Source organism: Zalophus californianus, chromosome 8 (assembly GCF_009762305.2).
Source record: "Zalophus californianus isolate mZalCal1 chromosome 8, mZalCal1.pri.v2, whole genome shotgun sequence".
Classification (NCBI taxonomy): domain Eukaryota; kingdom Metazoa; phylum Chordata; class Mammalia; order Carnivora; family Otariidae; genus Zalophus; species Zalophus californianus.
The window spans coordinates 128,165,411-128,176,332 of NC_045602.1; the positions used below are offsets into that span (position 1 = coordinate 128,165,411).

Genomic DNA, 10,922 nt, shown 5'->3' on the forward strand with positions numbered 1-10,922 from the left:
CTAAATTTATAAAAACGCGGAGAAATGTCTTAAACCAACCAAAATGAGTGACTATTCATGATTTGCTAGAGATTTTTCAGAGTAGCATTGTGTAACCTATTCTTAAGTAAGAAGGGGCTTAGTTCAACATAACAGTTAACTGGCTTTTCCTTTCAGAAAAGGGAAATTGTACTCTGTAACTATGTGCCATCTACCTAGAAACACGACTGCATTTACCATCATCTTCATGCAAAACAGACTAAGAGCCAAGACCTAGTTTCTAAGAAACCAGCCTTGCTGCTAAGTAGCAACCAACAATGTTATATCAGATCAAACTTCTGAGTTGTGGCTTTCAGTTCCACTCCCAAATAAGACAGCAATTATCCATCCAATTCTTGGCAATCCACTGCCCGGTGCCTCAGTTTCCCCAGAACACCCTGTAACAGGATATTCGGCAAAGCCTCAGCTTTAGCAATCAGAGGGCGAAAATAATGAAGAAATCCTGAGGCGTGGTATGGTAACAGTTTAGTCCTCGGAAAAGAAAAGCATTAAACAAACCCAGTGTAAATCCATTCATTGAGCCTGGTACAACTTCTCTAATTTCCTTATGCTTCAATTTCCTCATTCCCAAAGAAAGCTGGGTTTGACCTGTCCACTAATCACTACCTCAGTGATGTTATGATGCTGTGCTTTCAGCTCTCAGAGGGAAAGTGCTAAAATACAAGGCAGTATTGACAGATGCAGTGCATTTTGCAGTACCTTGATTTCAAACTGTAAAATCCTCAACTCTTACAAACTTTTGGTCTAGATGATCACAAGCAGCCAGCAGTAAATGGAACTTGATTCATAACCCTATCTCATGACAGAAAACAATGTTGGATTATTTCCACAAGTTTGAAAACCAAGTTTTACATACACAATCTGAGAAATCAAAGGCAATCTACAAAACCTGCTATGAGCAAGATACTTACCAACCGAGTTGTCTAATGACAACTTCAGTGGCCAATTTTCACGTGTCGACATTTAAAGTACACGGCAGTGCTGGCTAAAGGGTTTTACGTTCTTGCCAACAATCTTCCCTGCATTTACTTTCTAATTAAATCTCAAGAGTAAAAAGAAATTCAGGCTGCATACAATTTCTTCTTTTTCTCTAACATTACAGACAGAAGTAAAAGTCATTTTCCACACAAGCCATTCAAGAATTCAAAAATATTACAGTTTATGAACAGGCCTGAAATTATAGAGCCAAATTATGTGTACCTTAAAAAGAGGTGCTCCGGGAACAATGCTGTTTTGGTTCAGTTCTGAGAGGTTATATGATTAGGAAACTCCTAGAAAATAAGAAACAATAATAATTTACTACAGTAGACCATTTCTGACAATGAAGATATATATTGCTCAAGTTTTGGGGAAACCTAAAATTTACAAGGAGGAAAGTTTCTGAAAACATAATGTCATGGCTTGAAGCAGCACACTGTAGAATCCACAAAAGACACAACTGCCTGGGAACTGGGTAGAGTACTTTGTGGAGACATGACCACAAGAGAGAGATGAATACTTCAAAACTAATTTTAAAGAAAGAAACTGGGCATCATATACTGTCTGATCACACAAGCGTGGTTTTTAAACTTACGGGGTTTTTCCCCCTTTTAACTACCGGCTAAATATTTTATTTATAAATGTCCTTACCATATGCTTGGTCATGCAAATACAACTGCATGGGAAAATTTACAAAAACACCCGTTGCACATAAACATTCTTATATTAAATTGCAAAATACAAAAAGCACATTACCTCTAGTAAATCCAAACCATAATCATTCTTTAGAACTGGATTTCAGGCGACATAAGAGTTTAATTCTCAAACTCTCAGATCTGATTTATCTAGAGGTATCTTCCTTTTTAAAGGGTAGTACAGGTGATCCTTGAACAACGCGAGGGTTAGGGGTGCCCACCCCCCCATCCCAGTCGAAAATCCATGTATAACTTTTCACTCCCCAAAGACTTCATTACTTAATAGCCTAGCTGGTAACCGGAAGCCTCACCGAAAACATAAACAGTTGATTAACATATATTTTATGTTATATGTATTATATACTGTATTCTTCCAATAAAGCTAGAGAAAAGAAAATATTAACATAGTCATAAAGAGAAAATACATATATAATACAGTACTGCATTTATAAAAGAAATCCGCATATAAATGGACACATGCAGTTCAAACTCGCATTGTTCACAGGTCAACTGTAGTCGGTAACAAAGACGATTCCTTACCTTGAGATGCCTTTTGCATTTTTACAACATAATTTCACTTATTTCAATTTCTCACTGCTACTGTGACTTAACAGAAAAGTAGCTGTTCACTGTCCAAACAATTTCAGAAATAAAACAATAAATTCTAATTTGTTTTACGGTATTTTAAACAACTCAAGTCCTTTTCGTAAATAGTAAATTATACTACTAATAACTTTCCAATCTAGAGGCCTGTTGCTCCATAATCTCACAAGACTAGCATGAATGGAAACTGGAAAAGGCCTCTGAGCAGCCCAAAGACATTTCTAAGACTGCCTAGGAGAGCTCATGCCTTCTACTCTTGGGGGCTTCCCTCAATTCAAGTCCATCTGTGCTCAACAATTATGGTAGTTTTGGGTATCTACGTTTTTTTAGCCCAACCCAGAAATGTAAAAAACTAGAATAAATAGATACATAGATAAATAAATAAATAAATAAATAAAATGGAAAAAAGGAGCTGCTAGAGTCAGACAATGACAACAGTAAGAAACAACCACAACAACTTCACAGCAAAGGAAAAAGAAGGACGGGGGAGAAATACAGCAGCTTGTAACCAGCTGGATTTTAGACATTTTCACACAAAACAAGGATAGCTGACACTCGTATACACATTCACACTCCCGTGAGCAAACTCAGCTTTTGAAATCCCCCAACCATTTTCAAATGATAGTCCAAAACCACCATGAGTATTACTAGTGTAGCCAGATAGCACTTACTTTCTTACTACAAGCAGTGGTAGAGAAGACAGACTGGGGGTTAAGCCCAACTCCCTTACTTTCCCACTCAAGAAAACATACTAGAATGCAAAAGAATTAATTACATTCATCGCTTTATTCACTCAACAAATAATTATTGAACACCTACTACTTGCAGGCAGTATTTTAGACACTGGGGAGAAGGCAGTGCACAAATAAGATACAGTCCCTGTCCTTGTGGAATTGTACAAGAATAACCTTGAACCTAACACAAATTTAGTAAATAATTCACAGTGGCATTTTAACTCATAGTAACAAATCGTTTATAATACACATCACCTCATACTACACATCACCTCATAACTAAAGACGGCAAGTAAGAACAAAAAGACCCCTTGGCTGCAAAATGCTGATTTAGGGTAAGGGCAAACCAGCTAGCACAGGGGCTGTGAAAGTCTTGGCTGGAGATCTGAGTTTGGGTCCAGCTCTGGTGCTGAGCTGAATAATAAATGCTTCATTTGATATGTTAAGAGGTTTCAACCTTTTACTATATGAAATGGGGTCACTAGCACCAATTTCACAGGATTAATAAAATAACTGTACTGCTTGGATGGATTAGCTGGTAATACAGGTGAAATGCTTGTAAAGTATGATATTCCATACCAAAGTTAGCTGTTAAACATCACTTTCTTAGGGTATACGGTAACTGATTTTATAAAATGACATGTCATGTATGAAACACGCTATTTAAGAAAGAAAAAACAGCAAAATTAGAAAGAACTTTATTAAAAAAATTACTTTATTCTTTTTTTATGTTTAGTGCTTAAATAGGTAAATTCTGTTAACAGGGAAATCAGTACCCAGCAGCAGTCATACTCTAAATGTTCCAGACTGTAAAGGTTCACTATACTACAAACAAAAAGGGAATTTATTTACCTAACTCTATTTGACTGTCATCTAGGTGAAGGGTCATAGAGCTTCAGTGAGCAGGTTGGTTAAATTGTGCAACAAAGAACATAAGCCTCCAGGCATAATCAGACTTATCATTACATATAAATTATCTTCTTTCTGACAGAGGAAAGGACTGCCTAGCATTTTGTACAAAATCACAATGGCATCAGCAGACAATGGCCCTGTTTGTATCAGGGTGGAATCTGCAAGAGTAGAAAATTCATGCCTCAGTTAATTTTAATCTATAGAAAGCATGGACTTCAAAAAGCAAAACTGTGAGAGAATCAGACAAGATCTAGTTAGATCAAAAAGCTCGTGCCTGAGGGGAGCCAATATAGACAATTTAAGAAGCAGCATGTGCTCACTTCATCCCCAGAAAAGACACATTTCCAACACCTTTTCATGATTAATGAGACAAACGTATGTCATTACAGACTACATGGTCACCTAGGTTGAGGTTAAAACACAGAATGGAAACTCACACACCATCTCATGAAAACCCCAAATCCAATGGGCAAGTTTAATTTCACTGATCTAGCCTCTTAAAACTAGCCATTAAGAGAGGACTACTGCCTGGGTGGAGAACCAAAGAGGCTTCCTATACAGGAGATCACTGATTCAAAGAAAGTAAAAAAGAAACTGTTCAGGAGGCAGTTTAATACCAAACAGAAAGTTACATGAAATATTTCCAATACCAGCAGCAAGGAAACGGATGCTAGACATGGCTGGGAGGCAAAGAAGGCAACAACCAGAGAGCCCTATAAAGTTAATTGGAAGTTTAGTTAATGTATATCCAATAAAGTAGAATATTATAATTCTAAAGAAACTAATTTTCTTAGTAACAACCTTGTCTATAGTTCATAAATCATTTTTAATTAACTTCATGAAGGATTATAGCAATAATTTAGGGGACAGTCTCCTACAACACACAGGTTAATGAAATATCCTCCTCCCGATTTACTTCTAAGTAGTTCCCGCCCCCCACAAACCTTTGAATCAACCTACAAGTTTTAATGTGGCTGTAGCAATCTATCACAACAAACAAAAGTACATGGTAAGTCTATTTCAAGGGAATGATGAATCGAGTTCATTTTAAAAACTGAGTATTACTGAAACAGACTTTTTTCAAATTGATCTGAAGTTCTAGTGAACAAAAAATCATCCTAGCTATGGTGAAGCACTGGTGACACACAGAAAAAATTGCCCTAAACAAAAAGCACCCGAGCATAATTAGAGATGAAGCTGGTTCAATGGAAAGAGTTCAGTTACTTGGCCTCCCAGACAGGCCTCAGTATCCACAGCCACTATGAACAGACATCTGCAAAGACGTTTTCCAGCATCAGAAATACAAAATAAAGCATCTACTCCAACTCTTAGCACCAAGGAAGAGCTCCCTGAACAACAGCTTTTATATCTTTAGATAAATTCAATCTCACCCTTCAGATTCCCTTCCTGCATCAAGTAACCCTCACCCTGTAATCCTAACCTACCTAGCACATGGTTAAGAGCTCAATAAATAGTAGCAAGTATTATTATCCAGCAAATTTACTAATCCTGTCCTCAGCCACATAAACATCTATAAATATAAACTTATAGCTACACATCACTTGTAAAAAAACATTTTAAATGGGAACAGAGAACATGCTGACTAAAATCAACCCACTCACTGGGCAACCAGTTCTAAAGCTACGTCAAATATAGAGATAATCTAATGAACAATCCTTTTCATTTAGGCAAAGACCCCAGGGCACTTAAATTTTTTTTTTAAGATTTTGTAGTCTGGTAGACATAACAAAAATCTTCTAGAACAATTATGACCTCTGTATCATATAATAAAATAGCCTGGTTTGCTTCATTACTGTTATAAACTCACAAAGTCATCACACTTCTCCCCCAAATTAGATTCCAGATTAAACAGAAGCAGATGGGCTACAAATTTAATATTTAGAAGACTAATTTTTAATCGAAAGCAAATACTTTCTTGGACAGATTTTCCTACTTTTGCTTTCAGTAAATATACTCTGAAGGAGCCCCTGGATATACTCCTTTAACAAATAAATGAACATGTGTAATTCCAGAAAATAGAAAATTAAGTTTGCAGAGAATTTGTTTCTACCTCCTCTTATCTGGTGACATAAATCACTTTTACATCAACCTTATTCACTACTTTGGGAATGTACATATTTAAAAAAATTAAGCTCTTTGTAGTAATTTCCTCATTTTACCATTTTTTAAATAATAAATAATTTTCTTTGGTAAGGTTTTCTAGTTCAGAGCCTTAAACTGTCACAAAACAGATCTCCAAGCCATCCACCTAGTAGTATTTGTTAAGATCAACATAGCTATATATTTGTAATCCTATTATCTCCTTAGTAGGTGACAACAAAGGATTTGGCCAACATTATTCAAGCTTTGTAGTACTTGATTTACACATAAGCACACACTGTTGCAAAAATTCATTAAACATTTCTTCAAAAAAGCAAAAAGTTCTGGAGTCAAAGCAAAATTGGAAACAAAAAAATCAACAAAGCCCTTGGCTTTTAAAGGTCTAGAAACACCTTACAGAGCTGCCTCAAAATTCACTGTGGTGGCTATGTATGCTCAAGTATTTAGTGTGCTGATGCTGCAATTTATTTTGAAATGTACTGAAAAATAAAATGGACTAATGAATTCAAAGAGACAGACAAATGGAACAGACCTGATAAAACAAGTAGAGTCAAATGTCAATGGCAGAAAGCAGGTGGTAGATACAGAGGCATATAGTAAATTTCTTTAAACTTTGTTATATGTTTGAAAATTTTCATAATAAAATGTCGGGGAAAAATAAGGATAGCAAATAACATGTCTTCTCATTCAATCTCTAACTCATAAATTATACTTTTTGGAACAGCATAAATGTTAAAGTTTGATTTTAATGAGGTTTTATTTAAGGAAAAGCTCATAAAGAAAATTATACTAGAAGCATGTTAGCTACAAAGGTCTCTGTCACCAAAAGTTTACAATTTAAAACACCCTGTTACAGGTTTAGTGTGAAGCAAAAGGTGTAGTGTGAAACAAAATTTGTCATAAAATTTTCTAAACATTTCTGAAAGCTCTCATTTAAAAGGGGGAAGAATTTACATCTCCCCAACCTGAGCAATTCTGTGCCACTAAATATGACAGCGAGTAAGACGATCCAGTGTGGAGGCTCATAAAAACAAGGTCCCTGGAACTGACTTAATGACATCCAAGGAAAAGATGCCTTTTTCATTAAAGTTTCATTTTTTTATGCTGGTGAATTTCACTTTCACTCCATCCAGTAAAAGGGCAAGAGAGAAAGTTGCCCTGCAAGCTGAGAGCCACTCTGTGCCTGCTATATTAAATATCTCCATTGTCTTACTGAGGGGAGACCGGATGAAGCAGCACAGTATAGGCCAACGTTTAACGATTACACTCAGAATAATTTTAATGGATAAGACTTCAGAAATGAGGCGGAAAAGTTCTATGAGTCATACTCCTTTCTAAACTTAAAATAATCTGTATATACATGGGTTTTCTGGCTGAATCTTAAAAGAGAGCAATTTAGTCTGAACAAACTGTATTTATGGTAATTCCAAATACTTAAAAAAAAGTTTGACTTTAAGCCTCCTGGGAAGCACTAAGCATTTTTTTTAAAATAAAGCACATTTTGTGCCCTTTCTTAGATACCAGATTTTTTTTTCTAGTTTTAAGACGTATGCACATCCCTCTCCATCTCCCAGACTGTAGTAAGTAAAACACACGTTTTCACTACACCTGATCAAGCACAAAAGTAAACCTACATAACTACATACAACTATCTAAAAGTAAATTACAATTGTCGAAAAGCTGTGAACAGCCCATGACCAGAAATTTGAAAATTAAATAACAATGACAAATGTAATATTCCCGTCAACTTCAATTCTAGGAGAAATCTCTTTTCAGACAAGAAAGAAAAACACGAGCATCTAGGCTCTGAAATTCATACTTACTAAAAATAATTCTACAACCAAGTTTTGAAATCAAATACCCTTTGCTTAATTCTTAACCTAATGTGATAGCAGCATATTTACACAACTACTGTAAAGAAACTTTGAAAGTTTCATTATGAATTATTAACTGTAGTTTAATTTTGACACAAAGTTATTCTCCATTATAAGTGGTTTAACAAGTAGGTCTCCATCAAAACAGGTTTAAGGATATCTGTATTTCTGATTCCTTTTCAATTATAACCACTAACAGCTCAAGAACTGTTGCTTTTGTACACAAAAAAGCAAGGCAGTATTTTGGACATGACTGAATGGAATAAGCACTGAACCAAGAGCTAATTTGGCCACTCATTTTTTTTGCTGTAATCATGTGTAAACAGAGATGAGAAGACCAATAAACAAAATGAGAACTATGATTCCACGAAAAGTAAATTTTGTGACAGATTAATAGTCTGAGACAATCTTGTAAAATCATATGATTTTAGGATTTGTTTCAAAATAACCCAGTTTAGGGGAGGAGGTACTTCATGAAACAAGATGACCTTGGCTACAAGTTAATTATTGTCAAAGCTAAGTGACCAATACATGGGGGTTCTCTAAGTTATCCAATTTTTCATGTTTTCCATAATAAAGAGTTTTTTAAAAAGGTTATCGACTGCAATATTAAAACATCATTTCCCCAACACTACAATTTTCGATGTGGCAGAAGACATGCATGTTATACAGCTATTTCTTAGGTGTTCTGAAGAGTCATCCAACCAAAGATTTTAAACTAGAAATGACAGTAAGGCTCTGTCAGAAAATTACAGGAAAATGTCAACAGGCCACTTTATATCACATGTAATCAAGAGACAGGTGTAAATCAAAACAGCTTTAAATTCAGTAAAGACATTTACTACCTAAAACAACTCTACAATATAGGAGGATCATTCAGTTGAGCAAACACACACACACTACTTTTTTGTAAATTTGAACCTCCATGAGTTGCATTTCCTTAAGGAAAGGTACACATATACAACTAGGTAAAGAATTAAAAGAAACCCAGTATCTTTAAATAAAGTTGCTGTTTTAAAAATCCCACCTGTCACCAGGAGGACCGAAACTGCTCCCTCTACAATCCAACTGTATTTTTAGTTTTTACTTCAACAAGCAGCAGTGTAATTGCTGCACACCGATTCCTGAAAGGCCAAGATCAATCAAAAACCCGGTTTAACTCTCTTTCCCCCACCCTCTAAACAATTAAAGCTACAAGCAGAAGGGAAGAGTGACCTTAAAAACGTCCCCACAGCCAGAGAACAGAGGCAGAACAGACTGAAGCACACATCTTCGCCGGAACAGGAGAAAACTTCCACATAAGCAATACTGCAACACGGAGGTGGGGCAAGGGCTTAAAAGGAAAGTCGGCCAACAGGGACGGAGGGAATAAAAGCAAAGCTGCAGTGAAAAAAAGTTAGAAGTTAGAAATGTAGCGCAAGAAAGGACAGACATATTTTTTGCCAGCTTCCTACACCGCCCCCTCCAGAGCCTGACACAGAGCAAGCGCTCCAGAAAGGTTTGGTGAACTCAAGGAAAGCTTCTGCCAGCAACTTTACCAGAAATGAAGTGACAACAAGAAGCCGGATGATGGCAGAAAAAAAAATGGACAGGTTGCTCATACCGAGGGAGCTGGTGACAATCTTGAAGCTGGCTCAGCGGAGGAGATGGAACTAACAGCATCTTTTACAGTCTGCCTACTTACAGAGTGTCCCAATTAAACGTACGCCCCTTTCAGATGTTAACAACCCAAAACAAAAGCCCGGGCGCTGGCGGTGGGCACGCTAAATATTTCTGCCTCAAAGAAAACCCAAACGGGTAGGTAGGTCAACTTGTATCCCACTTTACCCATTAAGTTATACCTTAATATCACGCTAATAAATTATGCAGACGGTTTATTGGGACACGCTGTGGGTCTGGCACTCTGATAAGCGCTTCACACGCCCCATTTCACGGAACCTTAACAGCCCGAAGAGGCAGGAACCGCATTAGCCCCTTTTTCCAACCAAGACACAAAGAGTTTAAGTGACTTGTTTAAGGGAGTAGCGCTGGGGTTTGTACCCGTGCTGGACACCTGGGCTGTGCTCGTAACCACTACGCTCCAGATCCGGCTGCGGAGATTTAGACGCTCCGGATCTCAGGGACTTGAAGCGGGGACCCCCACCCCATCCCCCGCCCCAGGAATAACTCGGCATCCCCACGCACGAGGAGGAATTAGGAAAGGCGGCGTGGCACCTGTTTCTTGCCCCAGCAAGGGGTGGACGAGCTGGAGTGCCTGGGGTCCAGGCCGCGGGGCGCCCCAAGAAGGGGGGCGCGGGAGGACCCGCCTCCTCCGGGAAGGCCCCGCGGGCGGGACAGAGGCCCGGAGAAGAAGGCCAGGCGCGCGGGCCCGCCGAGGCCTAGGCCCCACCCGCCGCCCCCCTCCCCGCGGCCGCGGCGCCCGCGCGGGCCCCGCCAGGCCCGGCCCGGCCGCCTCACCTGGCTGCTGCCCCGAGCTCGTCCCCCAGCCGGCGGTCCTGGGCGGCGGCGGTGGCGCCGGGGGAAGCGAGGAGGGGAAGGAGGAAGGAAGAAGGGAGAGGAGGAAGGGAACGGCGGAGGGAAGAGGCGGAGTGGCCGCGGAGGAGGCGGGCGCCGCCGGGCCGGGGGGGTCAGAGGAAGGGGGAGCCGAGGCAGACGCGCGGCCGCCGGCGCAAACGCTGAAGAGCCGCTCCGGCGCCCGCAGCCCCGCAGGAAGTGACGGGGGAGGGGCCTGCGCCCGCCCCCGGCCCCCGCCCGCCTCCATGCCCGGCCCCACCCCCACCCGCGGTCCGAACCACAAGTCCCGGCGGGCGCTGCGACGGCGCCTGCTCTCGCAAGGCACTCCGGAGCCTGGTGGGCTGGAGCCTGGTCGGGCCTGGTCGCGGCGGCCCGCCCGGGCCCCTGGCGCCTGCTGGGAGTTGTAGTTCTGCTGGGTGTTGAGGGCGGCCCGGGGACCCGCAAAGAGGCTG

General features: G+C 39.9%; 1 protein-coding gene across 7 annotated transcripts in view; it reads right to left on the reverse strand.

Annotated features, from left to right (window-relative positions):
- STAU1 (staufen double-stranded RNA binding protein 1) overlaps positions 1-10,661 on the reverse strand; it is a 51,220-nt gene extending 40,559 nt beyond the window's left edge. The window contains exons 1-2 of one of the 7 annotated variants that reach the window (XM_027622070.1): positions 10,414-10,661; positions 1,240-1,310 (exon numbers count right to left, since the gene is read on the reverse strand). The gene's annotated coding sequence lies outside the window, so the exon portion shown is untranslated. Of the gene's footprint in view, positions 1-738; positions 761-1,239; positions 1,311-10,170; positions 10,190-10,413 lie in introns of those variants that run through there. The other 6 variants (XM_027622071.1, XM_027622072.1, XM_027622073.1 and 3 more) reach the window with 6 other exon arrangements.
- Positions 10,662-10,922: the final 261 nt, after the last annotated feature.